We start from the raw sequence: 19688 nt of genomic DNA on the forward strand, positions 1-19688 counted from the left end.
GCTATGAAGGGCTGTATGCAAATGAGCCTGTGGGGCTCCAGGCTCCATAGGTCTTAATGGAGCCTGGAGCTCCTCAGGCTCATTTGCATATACTCTTTCATCCTGGTGGTAGATGCCCTTTAATTCGTCTTCAGAGCCAAGAGCTGCACCACAAGGATCATTAGCATATTTTTATAAGTTCTTTTTTAGCCGCTTCCTGCAGTTACTGAAGTTTTTAGGAAAGCAGCTTCTCTGTGCCTTGTTTCTTCTTTTGCTCCTGCAGTGAGCAATGTATCTGAAAGCCTTCAGAGATCCTACTCACTTCAGACAGATAAGACTAATGATTAACTCTTTCCACACCTAGAGAATATATCCTGTGATAATAGTTAATGGGGTTCCAGCAAATAATTGATATTACTTTCTGATTCAATTCCACACAGTTTTCTAGATCTCTGCTTGCTGTCATTTAACAGGAAGCTTCAGTGTTTATTTTCTGTGAATAAAAACCCCACTGGGGTCATGTGATGTCATATGGCTTGTTATCACAGACAACTCTAAATACTTTTTGTGATACTAAAAAGCTGTGCACCTGTGTGACATAACATGACCATAGACTTATCCACATGAACTAAACTTTGAAGTTTCCTATAGAATTGCCCTGGGGCAATCCTCGAGTGTCTGTAAGATAGGTCCCTGGTTAATAGATGGGAAAGCCGGTGGTGGTAGAGAGCCGTATCCAGGGATCTGACGGAGGCCACATCGTGCAAATCAACTCACGGTTCTTTATTGAACAACAGGTAGCAGGCAACGGGCCTAAACGTTCAACAACAGGTTCTGGTAATGGAGTGGTCGTGGAGAGTGGTCCTCAGGAATAAAGCACCAGCCTGGTAGTAGATGCAGGCTGGGGTAATTGAGATGGAGCTGTGTCCAAACCGTGGAAGCTGCAGCTCTGGTTAGAGTCTCCTGACTGTTCTTTGGATTGGTTTCTGTGGCAGCACTGAAGGTGTACTGAACACTGTCTGTCTCTTCACTCAGACCATATGGTCTGGGCTCTATGCTATATGGAAAAGACCATGAGGTTGGGAAAGCTAAGACCACTGAAGACTGGACCATGTGCTTCCACTGCACAGGGGTTTTATACTCCCCCTGGTCAGGTGGTAGCACCTCTCCAATCACACTCCAGTTTACAATACAGCCAACTCATTGGTTAATAAATTACACATAGTTAACTGTTGCCTTTGCAGGCAATATCTTCAGGCTGTAATTACTTAGTCACTCATGTTACAGCTTCTGGAGAGGGACACTTTCACAATACCTACCTAACCCTTTGCATCTGCAGGGGTGTTGCACATGCATGGAAAGAATCACACACTGGGGCAGATTTATCAAGCTGTCTGAAAGTCAGAATATTCCTAGTTGTCCTTGGCAACCAATTACAGCTCCCCTTTAAAATATTTGTGAGCACTGGTAAAATGAAAGCTGAGTTGTAATTGGTTTTGGTCTGACCTTCAGACAGCTTGATAAATCTGCCCCACTGTATCCAAATAATATTCCCTGCTTTATTGTTGAACTACAGAACTTTTTGTCAATCTTAGGCCCCATGCACACTACCATATGGGGGGATGTATGTAGATACATATGTTGATAGATTACATACATCCCCCATAGACGCCAATGGCCACACAGAGCGATACGATGTCTTATCTTTCCTTGTGTTACGGCCCATATGCCGTGCATTGTTATGGAGAGGGTAGGAGCCTTAGAGTGTGTGGTGGGGTACACCCCACAGATTATACAGCATTATGTACAGTGGCTGTCTTTATTTGGTCATATTTCCACAGCTTTGCAGATGGCAGAGTAGGCATAGAAGTAGATAGCATAGCACGTGAATTATAGATGCAGGTGCATTGTCACACATAATTAGGGCATGTACATGATATGAATTCTTCTGAGGTCATGTAAGATGTTCTCTTCCAGGTCATGTAATACATTAACTGTGTCCTTGTGCCCCAATATGAAATATGTAAAGCTTCTTCTTCTGCAACAATCATGCAGCCTTGTTATTTACTGTAACAGAGGGGTTGAGGGGTCTACCAGGACACTAGAGCTGGGGTGCATAGCAGGTGTGCATCTGTCAAATGCATACACTTATATTTAGGTATGGACATTATGCTGAGAGATATGTAAATAAGATGAACAAGGAAGCTGCTTGTAACCAAATAATGATAAGGTGTCTCCTACTTTACATTTGATTTGTGACATATCTGGTGAAGATTGATGATTTAGGGATATGTCTACATGTGACTCATGTTTGACAAGGATATATAAAGCATTACCCTTCTACTGTTTTCATGCATTGTGAACCAACCATACCTTTAGAATGCTGTAGCTACACTGATGCAGAACCATATCTTGTTTCATCCCTGAACCGAGTTATTTTGCTGAAAACACAATTATGAAATTATGATAATGAGGCTCTGTTACCCCTGTGGCTGCCCCAGCACTCTCCTCACCCTAATTATACACTTCTCCAGCATAAGCCAAGAATACCTCATCACTGTGTTGTCCCTGCCAGGCAGAAGTAATCAATCGCTGCACCATCCCCCAGATGCTGTGTATGAGTCATCCAGCTCCGGTTGATTAGTCCTGTGCTGGACAGTTCTGGCAGCTCCTGTGTATGTGAAAGTAATTTGTTTATGTACAGCAGCCATGGCACCCCAGCTTTTCCAAGGTCCTACATTTTATAATAGTTTTTTGAGCAAAACCACTCAGCTCAGGGATTAACCAAGTTATGTTTCTGCATCAGTGCAGCTACAGCATTCTCAAGGTATGTTTGCTTCATAATGCATAAAAACAAATGGTAGATTTCCTTTAACAATAGGAGGAATACAACTTCATATTTACATAAATCATACTAAAGCATTCCAGCTGTCACCAGAAAATTAAATACCAGAAGGGAAGCGTTTAGTTTTTAGAGTTTTCCATATTACTGTCTATATTTAACTCATTCACAACTTTCATTCAGCGATATAAGTCCTAATTTCACATAACCCAATCAGAAAGCAAGTCTATGGGTGGCAGGTAACTTTATTTCTGCAGTTTTTTAATTTAGTTTTAAAACTTTTCTTTGTTTTGTGACTTTTCACTGTGACTTTTGCTGTCGTTTCTCAAGTACACCTTTGTCTGCAGTGTGCCTTATTTATCTATTTTCCAGATCTTCTGTGCAATACAAGCCTTATGTATCATTTTATTTTTTGCCACTTTTCAGGTACAGATCTGCACCAGGTCCAGGGCAGGTGCAGAGCAAGGATTGTGTGCACTATTGAAGTACAGCTGCGCAGCAACTTGCCACGCAAGTATGGACCTTGTTTTTACATTTATTTTGATTTAGACGCCCAATTACACGCCGAAGTACACGTTTTTAAGTATGTTGTAATGTGCAGGTTTAGTCAAAAGTCACATGTTACACGTTACCATGTGATTGCCATTTTTTCTTTCAAACTTGCCAAAAGCATGGTAAAATGTAGAACGCATGCATTTCTGCAATGCATTTAAAAACACAAACACCACATAGACTGCTTAAAAATGCACACCACAGCTTCAGGTGCATATGTCCAAAATTTACAGTAGCATCCATGTGGATTTGAGACATTTTTAAAAAAGACATTGAAAAAAACCCCAAAAGTCCCACATGCCAAGTCGTTAAAAACTAAACGTATAACAAAGGAAAAAATACACAAACATACAAAAAGAGCTACCAATAGTCTCAATTATACAAGAAAACTAAGATATATGTCCCCCTGATATCTTCTGAACCATGACACATAGTTGCGCAGTTCTGCTGAGACATCCACTGTTAAAGTTGTAGTCAGATATTCAATTTTTAAATCACATCTACCACTACCGACTGTAGCTTTAACAGTTAATATCTTGGGTTCTTTGGCAGCTAGAAAATCCCTTCAGAATCTGGGCCCTGGGATAGTATTCCAACAGAATAAGATTCCCAAACATGCCAACTAGAAAACTACTGCCTGGCTAATGAAACAGAAGTTAAAGTTGCTGGACTGGTCAAGCATGTCTCCAGACCTAAACCCTACTCTGCATTTGTGGGTCATCCTCAAACTGAAGATGGAGAAACCACCAGCTCCTTGATGTAAGTATGGAGGAGTGGAAGAGGATTCCAGGGGCAACCTCAATCTCTAGTAACAAGTTGAGGCAGTGATATTTAAAAAAAAAGGGAGGGCACACTAGTGAGCTGTATCAAGATGTTCACAACCCTTAGGTCGCTCTCAGTTTTTAAACGGAGTAAAAACGTGTAGGTTTTCAGTCCGTTTAAAAAAAGGGCCAAGAGTACTCCGTGTGATTGCACCCTTTGGCTCATGTTCTGCCCCGACCCACGATCATTGTCCGCTTCCTCCTCTTCTGCTTCTTCATCCAGTCAGGGCAGCACCCGCACCACTGGTTTAAGCAAAGCCCTGGGGAAATGGCAGCAAGCCTTGCTGTAACTCATTATTAACTGCAGTTAGAGGAAAGGTTTCTGTTTTTTTCATTGCTTCTTTAATCCTTGGGTGTGAACATCCAGAGCACCTTTAACTGCTGTGACATTAACATCGCTCACCACTAATCATTACACATAATTAATGGAATGTGAGCATCTATGATTTGGTGTCGTTAGCAATGGGGCTTGGATGGGTTGTTACCAACATAAGGTGAGAATTTCATTGGTGAAGTGTTCAACAGCTGTACATATACAGAATAAAGTCATGGCCATAAGTTTTGAGAATAATACAAATATTAATTTTTACAAAGTCTACTGCATCAGGTTTTATAATGGCAATTTGCATAAAACTCCAAAATGTTATAAAGAGTGATCAGCTTAACAGCAATTAATTGCAAAGTCAATATTTGCCTAGAAAATTAATTTTTTTCCCCAAAACACATTGCAGGCCTGCCTTAAAATGAGCATCTAACAGTTTCAGTGATTATTACTCCAGTAATACAGATGTGGGTGTTGATGAGGACAGGGCTGGAGATCAATCTGTCATGATTAAGTAAGAATCACACCACTTTAAAAGATGGCTGGTGCTTGGCATAATTGTTTCTCTTCTGTTAACCATGGTTATCTCTAAAGAAACATGTGCAGTCATCATTGCACTGCACAAAACTGGCCTAACAGGGAAGAGTATCTCAGCTAGAAAGATTTCACCTCGGTCAACAATCTATTGTATCATCAAAGAATTCAAGGAGAGGTTCCATGTTGCCAAAAAGGCTTCAGGGTGACCAAGAAGGACCAGCAAGCGCCAAGACCATCTCTTAAAAGTGTTTCAGCTTCGGGATCGGGCTATCAGCAGTGCAGAGCTTGCTCAGGAATGACAGCAGGCAGGTTTGCGTGCACCTAGAGCAGGGCCTGGTGTCAAGGAGGGCAGCAAAGAAGCCACTTCTCTCCAGAAAAAACATCAGGGACAGACTGATATTCTGCAAGAGGTACATGGAGTGGACTTCTGAGGACTGGGGTAAAGTCTCAGCCAAAGGTATTGGCTCTCTCACAGTCTTGCCTAAAAACACATCCATGAATAAAGAATGGTACCAGAATGTCCTCCAAGAGAAACTTCTCCCAACCGTCCAAGAGCAGTTTGGTGATTAACAAAGCCTTTTCCAACATGATGGAGCACCTTGATATAAAGCAAAGGTGATAACTAAATGGCTCAGGGAACAAAACATAGAGATTTTGGGTCCATGGCCTGAAAACTCCCCAGATCTTAATCCCATAGAGAAACAGATTACACAAAATGGTGTCTGAATCATGAGATGGCTGACAAAATGGCGTCTAGCTGAACAAGTTTGCATCTTGAGAGAAGTATGATATTTCTCACAGTGCCCCTGTTTATTTACAGGGGCACAGAAGCTGCGCTCAGGTAGCTTCCCGTCAACCGAGGTTACTGGCCACGTCCATCCATCCCTATCTCTCAGCATTTTAGGGGCTGGGATATAGTGATCGATGGGACTGCCTGGGCTGTCCAGAAGCTGCCTGAGCGCAGCTTCAGTGCCTCTGTAAACAAACAGGGGCATAGATCAGACGGAACGCGACGATGGACAACAGCAGCGACGGAGGAGCTGAGTACATGTTCATTATCAGATAACCCCATTAATGTAATGTCCAGGAGAATGCCCCCATTAATAAAACATCCAGCAGAGTGCCCCCATTAATAAAATGTCCAGCAGAGTGCCTCCAATAATAAAACATCCAGCAGAGTGCCCCAATTAACGTAATGTCCAGCAGAGTTCTCCCATTAATAAAACATCCAGCAGAGTGCCCCCATCAATACAATTTCCAGCAGAATGGCCCCATTATTGTAATGCCCAGCAGAGTGCCCCCATCAATAAAATATCTAGCAGAGTTCCCCCATTTATGTAATGTCTAGGGGAGTGCCCCCATCAATAAAACGTCCAGCAGAGTGCCCCCATTAACATAATGCCCAGCAGAGTTCTTTCATTAATAAAACATCCAGCAGAGTGCCCCCATCAATAAAAATTTCCAGGAGAATGGCCCCATTAATGCAATGCCCAGCAGAGTGCCCCCATCAATAAAATATCCAGCAGAGTTCCCCCATTTATGTAATGTCTAGCAGAGTGCCCCATTAATAAAACGTCCAGCAGAATGGCCCCAATAATGTAATGTCTAGCAGAGTGCCCCCATTAATAAAACGTCCAGCAGAGTGCCACAATTAACGTAATGTCCAGCAGAGTTCTCCCATTAATAAAACATCCAGCAGAGTGCCCCCATTAATAAAACTTCCAGCGGAATGGCCCCATTAATGTAATGCCCAGCAGAGTGCCCCATCAATAAAATATCCAGCAGAATGCCCCCATTTATGTAATATCTAGCAGAGTGCCCCATTAATAATACGTCCAGCAGAGTGCCCCCATTAAAGTAATGTCTATAAGAGTGCCCCCATCAATAAAACATCCAGCAGAGTGCCCACATTAACATAATGCCCAGCAGAGTGCCCCATCAATAAAATATCCAGCAGAGTGCCCCCATTTATGTAATGTCTAGCAGAGTGCCCCATTAATAAAATGTCCAGCAGAGTACCCCCATTAATAAAACGTCCAGAAGAGTGTCTCCATTAATAAAACATCCAGCAGAGTGCCCCCATTAATAAAACGTCCAGCAGAGTGCCCCCATCAATGAAATATCCATCAGAATGCCCCCATTTATGTAATGTCTAGCAGAGTGCCCCATTAATAAAATGTCCAGCACATTCTCTTTCAGTGTCTGCCCAAGGCGATTTTTCCAATGTTATTATTTGACTTTTAATTAGTGATGAGCCAGTCCTGAAGTTCACTAAAGTTCACATTTATGCACTGATCTATAAATGTATACACTTACACAGTTATGTCGGTGTAGCTGAAGACCACATGGGGGAAGTAGACTACAGGAATAAGAGATGAGAGATCCCTAGTCCTCTCGTTCTGCTGTCCCCACCCACTCCCCCAACATTTCTTATCTGAGCCTCCTATTAATACCATGTACTGTGGAAGATGTACACTGTTATATAGATATTGGCACACATTTACTAAGGGACGTGCGCCAGTTTTGTGGCAGACTTTGCACGTTCTTTTAGGTGCAAAATGTTTGCACAGGTATTTAAGAAGTATCAACACCACATATGTGACAGTTTTGCGGTGCGGCTGCACTATTTCTTATTTGACACAAATTTCTGCACTGAAGGGGGCATCCTGGTGCACAGTCGGACTGTGTGCTAGATTAACTTGCAAAATCCGACAGAATTGTGTCACACGCTCTATGTTAAAGGTGCACCAAAAAAAGGTGGTGAACCATGTCGTGGCAGTGCAGGGAGTGCCAGATTCATGAAGAAAGTGAGCCAGAAATCCTGAATCTGGCGCCCTCTGCACTATACACAGGCAAACTTTTTGCATTGTTCTTAGTAAATGTGCTCCAATATGTTTATGTAGGAAAACAAGTGGCTCCACAGCACAGAGAAATTTGTGTGCATGCACGACACAGAAGACAATGGGAGGACTATAGGTTGTTACCGAGGGGATGGTGGGGGGTAAACGAATGAAGGTATGGTGATATAAATGATATGATATTAATGAAGTTACATCTTTTTAAACTTTTTCATCGACTAATGTATACCCTATTTTTTGTGTGTTTGGTTTGTTTAAACAAGTATTATGATGTTGGCCTAGAGTCTTAGAATACCATGTGGTGAAACTCACTCAGTAGCCACTTAGGTATATTAGTTTTGGTTTGTTCTAATTTAGATGGTGGGACTTAAGTAATTACCTGTAATGAACTCAATAAACATACCTATATGATTATCAAAAATTACTATACTAGAGCCAAATATTACCACCTGATAGTGACCACATACCAATGACAGACTGTGTCAAAACACTATATAAAGATCAGAGTTGTGGTAGTGGACCCACTGAACCACCATGAGCCCTGACATAAGTCGACACCTGGAAGAGGTGTCTAAGTGGCACCCGGTATTCACCAGAGCCCGCTGCAAAGCAGGTTGGACTTTCTGCGGTGGGCTACCACCAGGTCGCTCCAAAGGCCAAGACGAGGTACAGAGTCAGCAGGCAAAATCTGAGTTATTGTCAGGCATAAGGTCAGGACAGGCAGTACAGAAACAGAGTTGGGGATATAGCGGAAGGTCATCACAGGTGGCAAAGAACAAAAGTCAGGAATGTAGCAGGAGGTCACAACATGTAATACACAGACAGTCAGGGAACACTTTCTAAATGGCATGAAGGCACCATGATACGGCAGGGGTCACAGGAAGAAGCTGGCTATTTAACAGGTCAGTGGTTGGTGAACGCCAATTAGCGGCACACTGGTGGGGACGCACGCCATGGGAGACGCTGCTGGAGCACGGAGGGATATGTGGGACTGCAGCAGGCAGGGAGGGGCATACCGAGACACACCAAGCTTTTAACTGAGAATCTTCAGCCTGACATATCTAGAAGATAGCCACATTTTATCACCTGGAGAGAAGACTGGAGGAGGTCTCTTGCGGCCTAGGTTTTGATGCGGGCGGACCTCCGAAGTAGAAACTACTGCGTTGCTACTGCTCCCAGATGGACTTGAGGTCTTCAACCAATTCTTCCATGGCAGGAACATCAAAGGCACTGGCAGAGGGAAAGATGGGTGTGGATATTGTGCTGTGGCAGATTCAGAGTCCAGAGAATTATATAAGAATTCCACCCAAGGTAACAGGGTAGACCAATCGTCCTAATGGGCAGAGACAAAGTGCCATAGATAACAGCCCAGAGTCTGGTTGACCCTTTCCACTTGCCTGTTAGTCTGCGGATGATATGCAGAAGAGAAGTCCAGCCTAACTGGAAGTTGGCTTCACAAGGAACGCCAGAACCTGGTAACAAACTGGACTCCTTGGTCCAAGATGATGTGTTGAGGATGTCCATGAAACCGGAAAATGTGGAGGAAGAACTGCCTGGCAAGACGATGAGCTGACAGCAGACCTGGCAGTGAAACGAAGTGGGACATCTTAGAGAGCTGGTCTATGACCTCCCAGAAGGGAGGACAAAATTTAAAAAACATCAAAGATGAATGTTTTCTGGTATATGAAATATCCAACTCGACAATATTCTTTAAATATATATATGATATTATTTCATTCAAGTCTCGTGAGTCATAATTGTCCATTGACTGGGAATTTGAATTACTGCATTTTTCCAGAAGACATTTTTCCAAATGACATGGAGAACTTTTTACATAAAGTATGAAACTCTTCTGCTAGGGAGAATTGTGGGAGAGACACTCCAGGTCATATCAAGACCACATCCTTTGATAAAGTTTAAATAAGCACTGTAAGCACTGAATAAGCACTGAACCCAACTCGATTTTCTTAATTTGGAGAGGTTTTGTCAAGTATCCTTTCTTCTTCCTCACATTCCTTCAAATTCCCCTCCTTCCTTTTCTCATCTTGATTCTGTTCCTATACCTGTATTACTTCTTGTTAGGGGGTAATGGTTATGGGAATAGACCATCCGATAAGATAAACAAACAAAACAAATAAAAACAGGGCATGTCAAGAAAATTCTGGTGAGAAGAAAAAAAAAAAATATTATTCATATCCTTCTCAAGGTGAATAACTAGTTGTCAAGTATTCGGCAGAGATAGTGTTAAATTGTGTGAGGAAAAAAAAATATATATTTATATTTTGTTTATTGTTATTATTGTTTCAACATAATTTGTGAATAAATCCAAGACCTTACCCGTGTTGTTTCTTCCCTCTTTTATAAGTATCCTAATACCTATTATCACAAAAGCTGTAAAAGAAAAAGTGATTACTTGTGTCCTGGTTACCCTGATGAGTAAAACCATAACCATGGTGAAAAAGTAATACATAAAACCAGTTCTATCTAGTCTTATAACAAAGCAAAAACCAGTGATAGGGGACCGTAAGGGTCCAAAACTACAAGGGGGAGAAGGAACCTCCCCAAGTGATAAAAAAAATGTGAATAAAATCTGATGTGCTAACTGATAATTAATAGTGTACAACAAAAGATTGCTATTGGCTCCAATACTGTCTCAAAACACGCTGTAAGCTCTAAATGTAAGAGCTAAAATGTTTAACCCATTTCATAACTCAAAATATATCTCTGCAAAAACTTACCATCCGTATGTGGGGCCACATTCTTAATGCTGTTTATAGAATCCTGAAAATAGGAGAACTTCATTGATACCCGTGGGTGCAGTACAACCAAAATTGAAGATCCAACGAGCCTCCCTTCGCAATAATTCTGGAGGGATATCCCCACCTCAGATATTGGTTCGGACTAGGTCAATCCCCACCACGCGGATACCAATTGTTTGTCCCGTGTGAAAACGTCTAAATGTGCTGCAACTGTGGACAGTACCTTCGCCTGGCCAAAGTGTTTTGTAGAGTTTCTGATGCTCGATAGATGTTGCAGTATTCTCTTTCGAAGTTGTTGAGTGGTTTGTCCCACATACAATTTCTATATAAGGCCATAGATTACATTTCTGCTCTTGCAGTTAATGAAATTTTGCAGGGTGAAAGTTGATGACTCTTTGGATTTACCATCTGAGACCTACAAGTCGGCAGGTCTCGTGCAGACAGGGCATCTTTAATCTGTCCAGAAAGTCCCTTTTTAAAGGTAGTGATGAAGACCGCCTCATACCAGGCTAGTTTAGAAGCTAGGGTACGGAACTGAACGGCATAGTCACTGACAGACTAGTCCCCTTGGCGCAAGTTCAGCAGGGTGGTTTCAGCAGCTGACTCCCGGGCTGGTTCCATCAGAGATGGACCGTGAATCAGTGAGGAACAAGATGATATTACCTTTGACCGGGTCGTTCCTATCCCAAAGGGGTGTAGCCCATGCCAGGGCTTTCCTGGAGAGAAGACTGATGTGTTATAAAAAATAATATATATGTCAACGCAAAGAGTAAAGAAGTTCAAAGATCGTCTTCGACACTACAACAGGGGCCGGGAAACTTTTTAGCTTAGAGAGCCATGTACGCCATCTATTTTAAAATGTAATTTCGTGAGAGTCATACAATATGCACATGTCCCCTAGTATATAGGTAACCACATCACATGTCCCCCAGTAGATAGGTAGCCACAGCACATGTCCCCAGTAGATAGGTAGCCACAGCACATGTCCCCAGTAGATAGGTAGCCACAACATATGTCACCCAGTAGATGGGAAGCCACAGCAAATGTACCCCAGTAGATGGGTAGCCACTGCACATGGTCCCCAGTAGATAGGTAGCCTCAGCACATGCCACCCAGTAGATAGGTAGCCACAACAAAAAAAAGCTCCTTGCAGCTGGCTACTTGTTGTTCCCGCGCTCTTCTCTATGACCCAGGTGGTGTTACCAGAGTCCCTCTGTGCTGAAGATTCACAGGCTGATGCAATAGGCAGAACCTGTCTCACCCAACCCCTGTGCAGAAACCTGCTCAGCCTGTGAAGATACAGCATTGAGGGTCTCTGAAAACAACCACCAGAGGCCCTCGGGCTTATTAGCATAATTATAACAGTTGATTTTAACTGTTATGAGGAATGAGGCTGTGGAAATAAAATACAAGAAGATTACCACAGTCACAGTGGCGGGATCTATTAGTAAGTGCCACAGTTTTTTTTGATTTAAGTAGATTTCATTTAAGACACAGTTTAGGAATAACCAGTCATAAAAGGGAAACTGTGGAGAATTTATGCCATTAATGTGTTGGTTTATTATGGCTCTAAGGGTCACACTGTTGTTGCATTTTGTTTTCTAGTTTTATTTTTGCTTATCTTTATTATATAACAATTTTTGTGTACCGTGTATACTCGAGTATAAGCCGACCTGTGTATAAGCTGAGACTCCTAATTTTAACACAAAAAAACTGGAAAAACCTATTGACTCAAGTATAAGCTGAGGGTAGGAAATGCTTTGATCACAGCCTCCCCAGTATTTAGCCTGCCAGCCCCCTGTTGTATATAGCCTGCCAGTCCCCTGTAGTATATAGTCTGCCAGCCCCTGTAGTATATAGCCTGCTAGCCCCTGCAGTATATAGCCTGGCACCCCCTGTAGTGTATAGCCTGACAGCCCCATGTAGTATATGGCCTGGCAGCCCCAGTAGTATATAGCCTGCCAGACCCCTGTAGTATATAGCCTGTCAGCCCCCTGTAGTATATATCCTGGCAGCCCCCTGTAGTATAAAGCCTGCCATCCCCCTGTACTATATAGCCTGCTAGCCCCATGTAGTATATAGCCTGCCAGCCCCATAGTATATAGCCTGCCAACCCCCTGTAGTATATAGCCTGCCAGCCCCCTAGTATATAGTCTGCCAGCCCCCTGTAGTATATAGCCTGCCAGCCCCTCTAGTATAAAGCCTGTCAGCCCCTGTAGAATATAGCCTGCCAGACCCTCTAGTATATAGCCTGTCAACCCCCTAGTATATAGTCTGCAGGACCTACCCCCAATATAATGTCTGTAAGAAAAAAACAGCGTACTCACCTTCCGACGCCCCCTGGCAGGTCCTCTTCTATACAGTGATGCATCGGCATCGGCAACGTGGGGACCCCACGCAGTCCTCGCAGGCACATAGTAGAATGTCAAGGAGAGGCGACCCCTACGACGGACAGCGCGGGGACACAGAGCTGATGCCGGAGAAGAGGACCTGCCGGGGGGGAGGGCATCTGAAGGTGAGTACACTGTTTGTATTTTTTACGTGACTCGAGTATAAGCCGAGGTGAGGTTTTACAGCACATTTTTTTTGCTGAAAAACTCGGCTTATGCTCCAGTATACGGTAACTAGATAAAATCCACATGCACCAGTGGCTTAGGAAACCAAATAATTGTTGCCTTCATTTTAGTGCACACCCAATGTTATTTAAGTAAGGGATTATGGGTGACCCTACGTGACACTCTGGTTCTACAGACAAAATGAAAACAATATGTTTGTATCTATGTTTATCTCTCTATCTAAAGTACAGGTAAATTTGATTACCAGCTTTATTGCTGTATGTATAAGTTAGGATGTTATTATGAGAGGTGGCACTCAGAGACCTTTTTATGGGCACCCAGGCCTTTACCCCAGTACAGAGTTTGCCAGACAGGACTCAGGGCTTCCTCCTGCAGTCCAATAGTGCCCAGGACGTGCCATCCTCAGCGCCATTTTAAAGCGCCATCCTTGGCTGCCAGGGCTACAGGAGGAATGAGAAGGCGTGGATAGAGAGAGATTATTTTTTGAGCTCCTTCTTTCGGAACCCGGATTCTTCCTTTTCAGCGGACCCTGCAAGGAAGATACAATCCAAATTTCTCCATCATATTTCTATTATACTGGTGAATTTAGGACGCCAAAACCTGTGATACAGCAGGGGTTAATAAGTTACTGCTTAAATTGTCATGTTGGCACTTTGCAACATATACGTGGGTTTTGGTTGAAGTTTGGGCACTCTGTCTCCAAAAGGTTCGCCATCGCTGCTCTATGCTTTGCCATAGCCTTATTCACAATTTATGTTAGGTTAGCTTGTTTTTTGTGTCAGCCAGTTGTCGTTGTTAATTGACCCTCTTAACATGTGTTAGTATTATTTATATTCGGTGGACAATAAGTTAAATGGCAAATCTTTATAAACATACAGTAGTGATCATTTATACAGATCAGATTACTACCACATGTCCTCAAATAACAAACATAGTCCTTGGAATTTAGGTTGACACATTTGGAGCATCAGGGCTGACAGGGAGACGTCCTGCTTTTTCAATTCCTGGTAAGGGATGAGAAAGTGTATTACCTCAAGACAATGACATCTCAGTGACTCATATGATCCTGTGATAATACATAGGAGCATTGCACCCCTATATATTCTTCAGTGGTGGCTTCCTGCTGCAGTCACATATACCCAGGGGTAGGATTCGACCCAGCATCTGTGGCTCGCAAGAGACAGTTGTTAAATTTAGCGCTGACTTGGAGCGCCTGCGGGAAGCTGGGCTGTGATCTTTCTCCATTCCCTAGTAAATGTAGAGCACAGGAACACTGAGCACTGCTACTATACTGGCCACCAAAGAGGTCCTGTTAATATTTTGGTGACCGTATTTTTCGGACTATCACATGGACAAAAAATCCTTTGATTCTCTCAGAAATCAAAGGTGCGCCTTCTAGTCCAGTGCGCCTTATATATGAACTGTACTTACAGACAACAGCTGCCTTGAACTGTGTATAGGTCTGCCATCTGCTGGACATTCATCCTTATAATCAGGTGCGCCTTATAATCAGGTGTGCCTTATAATCAGGTGCGCCTTATATATGAAACTAGACGTTTTAGCAGGCATTTATTGATGGTGCGCATTATAATCCGGTGCGTCTTATAGTCCGAAAAATACGGTACTCACGGAGTACTGTTTCTATTTTTGGTTCTAAAGGGGTGTCCTGGCCCTGTTAATATATTGTCTACGGTTAGCGCTCTGTTACTATATTGGCTACTGTGGAGTCCCTGTTGTAATATTGGCTACTAAGGGGGCATAGTTATTATATTGGCTACTATTATGATATTGGCTATTATTACCACAATACTGTATATTGGCTTCTCTGGGGCCCTGTGAAAATATTCGCTGCTGTGGGGTACTAACCCATGACTATATTTGATAAAGTTGGGACTCTGTTGCTATGTTGGCTACAGTGGTGCACTTTTACAATTTTGGTTAGTTTGGGGACCCTGTTACACTATTCCCTACTGTAGGACTGTAACTGTGACTACTTTGGGGGCATAATAGTGATCTGTAGGGGATCAAGAGGACACAAGAGATGAGCTGTGACCAGAAGAAGCTGACATGATGGTTTGATAAAAGAAACTCCACAAAACAAACCCAACCCCTGTGTTTCTCCAGATTTACAGCAAGTCCTTGTATTACCCATGAGTTCAGCTACAAAAGAACTTCTCGATCTGTTGACACAAAATGTTTGTATTTGTGGGGTGTTAAAGGGGCTGTATTGGTCTATACATAAATGTATATACATCTATAACTAAGTAGTATGTGTATGTGTACGTAGTTATGTAAATAATTTTATGCGTACTAATGTTTATTATAAATTTTTAAATTATTATTATTATTATTAAAAACTTTGAAATTGAAAATGTAAATTAAATTGCTTTTAGGTAGAAAAATAGTTAATTTAAATATATTAATGTAAAGATCATTTAAAATATTGTAAGTCTTTATTGTATTAGGTATTATTTTTTCACACATTGCACTACACAATAGATATCCCGCTCCCAAATAGGGAGCCTGTTCTTAAAATATGATTCCCACCCCTGCATAGTAATATCACATATCGGAGGACATCATACTTGGTCACACTCACTTATAGGGGCTCATTTACTGAGGGTCCAAACGCCGCACTTTCGTTGGGTTTCCTGAATGTTTCCGTTTTGCGCTGAATTGCCCCGGGGTTTTGGCGCATGCGATTGGATTTTGGTGCATTGTCGCCGCCTTGCACGTGACAGAAATCGGGGGGGGTGGGCCGTCGGACAATCCAACGGATTCGGACAAACCGCGTAATTTAAAATTGGATTTGTGTTGCAAGATCAAGCACTCACATGCACCAGGGAGAAACAGGTGAACTCCGGCGGACCTTGGCGCAGCAGCGATGCATGCAGGAACTCGGACGCACGATGTAAGTGATAACATATGTGGCACTGTGGTTCTCTAGAAGTCAATCCAATGCCACAGGGTATTCATAATGTAATAATAATAATAATAATACTTTATTATCCCAAACGGGAACTTAAAGTGTCACATCCGCAGTACATCAATTTGACAAGACATCACATACCGTATTTTTCGGCCTATAAGGCGCACCGGACTATAAGGCGCACCTCTAATAAATGCCTGCTAAGACATATAGGTTCATATATAAGGCGCACTGGAGTATAAGGCGCAGGATCAAATGCAGTACCTAAAAATGACCAGCAGGTGGCAGACCTGTGCACAGTTCAAGCCAGCTACACTTCCCAGGAAACTTGTCTTCAGCGTGTCAGAGAGCTCCGATCTCAGAGGTATGGCTGCTGGGGGTTAATGCAGGGTGATGCAGCAGGGGTTAAGCGGTCTCCCTCTGCCCCTTCTCCTTCCCTCCTCAGCCAGGGTGTTATTCTTGTGGGGTTCCCTGTGGCTCCTTCTCTTTCCCCTGTTACAGGGCTGTCAGGTATGGGGGATTGTATGGGGGAACTGATGATGATGATTGTCTCGTGGTCGGCACTATGGCAGCTCCGGTCTCTCCGTGCTAGGGGAGGGCAGGATGGGCACAATGTTAGTTGTGGTGCCAGGGCACTTCAGGAGCTAGGGACCCTGTATACTGTGTGGGAAGGTGCAGGAATTTTCTGGGGATGGAGCTATTAAACACTGGTAAATGTACAGTACATCTTGTCTGTAGTACATTTCTGTATAAGTTCATATATAAGGCGCACTGGCCTATAAGGCGCACCTTTGATTTCTGAGAAAATTAAAGGATTTTTGGTGCGCCTTATAGGCCGAAAAATACGGTATATAAAAAAAAACACATATACCATAGAACAGATAGAAACACCGGTACACGTAAATATAAATTTCACATGGTATTCAATAAATAATTAATTAAATGAATCATTAAAAGTAATAAAATAGTACCCTTCTTTCCAATAGTTGTACATTCTAAAACTTTCCTATTTTACCCCTAATTGCGGTATTTGACAGCTCAAGAGCGGCCAGTATAAACGTTTTTTTAAAATCTCTCCGACCTGCATCGCAAGAGAATAAAACGGGAACTAAAACCACTAATCTGTGCCTGCAGCACGCCATGCATTGGATGGTCACTGTTATTTCTGATTTTTTCCAATTTATCACACACTATACAAGTTTCTCCCATCTATCAAATGGCAAACCCACTATCGAGGAGGCTTTCTTAATTATTTTATCCATCTTTTGACAATCCCTACTAGAGATACAGTTACCCCAAGCCGCTATGTACCCAACATAGCTCTCCACAGTCCTACTGTTAGGTCTCACTACCTGGTCCTCACTACCAGACATTCCCTGACTGGTATCCTATGTCTTTAAGCTCATGGTACCTCAGCTTTGCCCCCTCTGTTTTCTTAGTCTCTTTATGTCACATTCTTCTCAATGTTTCTCTAGATCCACAGGCCCCAGTATTAGTATCTCATAGCAGCTAGTTCACATCAGAATTGTGTTTGTCCAGTAATAAAACTTGTATCCGGTTCACAGAAAAGGAAATTAGTTGTTTATAGATAATGGTTCAACCAATGGGACCCCCGGGAAACATAAGAACAGTGCCTAGCTCTCAGCTCCATAGCAATGAATAGATCTGTAGCACACTTGTGCAGTCCCTTGTGCCCCACCAGTCTATAACATATGCCCCAGCATGTTCCATGGGGCCTGAAATCTCACAGTCTCCTTTTCTGACTGGTTGTCACCCCTCTAGTAATGACATCAGGGACCTGGTAACAATCCAAGGACATGGTGGCACATTTTAAACAGATGTTTTTTTAATATAATGGGCAAAATATGGGATAGGAAATATATGAGACCTCTGAGCAATAAGATCCTGGCTAATGGTAAAAGCTTTAGTGTAGCGATTGGCTAGAAAATGACCCCTGACCCCTTGCTTACTAATCAGTGTCATCTTGTCTATATTCCTCATACAGCTGCTGGTAGTGAGAGTAATGCTGTGAGACTTGCTCGTCCTGCTTGTCTGGCCAATGCAGCTCGGCAATGGCTTGGAATACAGTGGAAAATGATTAGGAACACCTTGTAAATTCCTTATTCTCCTGGTATAACCTGTGTCCTGAGCTACCACTGCTGTTCTCCCCCTGCTGTGTGTCCCCATTGTTGCAGTTACTCCCCTACCCCTTACCTTCTGTGCAGATTTATATTTGATGTCAGGGACTCCTACTTGTAGCAATCACCGGGGAACAACTTAATGGGGAGCAGGCGGAGTGAAGCTCCCAGTCCGTAAAGCAAGAAAGCTATTTATAGAGTGTCTCCTCCCAATAATACATTATATAGGGGGGTGCAGGCGGTCCCTGACTTAAGAACACCTGAGTTACAGACAGCTACTACTTATAGATGGACCCCCTCTGTGACCTTTAGTGAAGATAGTAATTTAGTCCCAGGCTGCAATGTTCATCTGAAAGTTGTCTGCAATGAAGCTTGAGGCTGGAACAGGGACTGTATAAGCGCATACAGTCAACATACAAAACACTAGTCTGTATCCTGCTCCACTCGCAGGGTCCGCATTCAATACTTGATTATCAGCTCATATCAGCAATGAGTTCAAGAGGACGCATTTACACATTCAGATTTTACACGCTGTTTTTAGAGTAAAAGCTAGGTGTGGATTGGAAAAGGCGGATTATAAATGGATAATATAATCTTTCTTTCCCATCAGATCCACACCTGGCTTTGGCATGATAAAATCTGAACACCTAAATGCACCATTAAAGAAACCATCTGTTTAGAAGCATGGACTGAGAAGCATTTACATGGATTATAGATATAGTTCAGTAAAAAAGTACTTTCCAGAAATGTGCCGCCATCGTACCTTCCCCACATATGGCTTTACCCAGAGTGATATGGATGTAAAAGTGAATTGGAAATCATGAGACTAGAAAATACAATGTCATCCCCTTGGTTATAAGGCTCCTGTCACATCATCAGTCACAAGTAATTTCAAGGGAAAACATTGAAATAATAAAAAGTTCTAATTGTATTTCCCATTGTCTATTGCTAATCTTCATTGTATACTGTATAATGGACCGATCTCTGGTTCCATCCTTATACAAACTCTAAAAGATGATAATGGCTTCTGTAGGAGAAATATATAATATTACAGAAACAATCGGGGGCATGTGCCTTTGTTTTGGCTTTTTATTTTTTTAGATTTTTGTGGCGCATGTGCAGGCAAAGTGGCAAGACCATCGTCTTTCAAAGTTCTCCTTTGTCTAGTTTTCTGCAGTGTTCCCTCAGTTATCAATTAATTCCAGATGCTAAAGTTGTGACTTTTTGAACAAAATTTGCTAATCCATATCGGCTTAGGAAAGCTATTTGCAACTTTAAATGACTTTTGTTCAAAAAAATCGCAAAAACCCCGGAAGACCTTGACTTATTGTATTCAAAAGTCAAAACAAGACACATCTGTCCAGCAGAAAAGCAG

Source organism: Engystomops pustulosus, chromosome 6 (assembly GCF_040894005.1).
Source record: "Engystomops pustulosus chromosome 6, aEngPut4.maternal, whole genome shotgun sequence".
Lineage (NCBI taxonomy): Eukaryota > Metazoa > Chordata > Amphibia > Anura > Leptodactylidae > Engystomops > Engystomops pustulosus.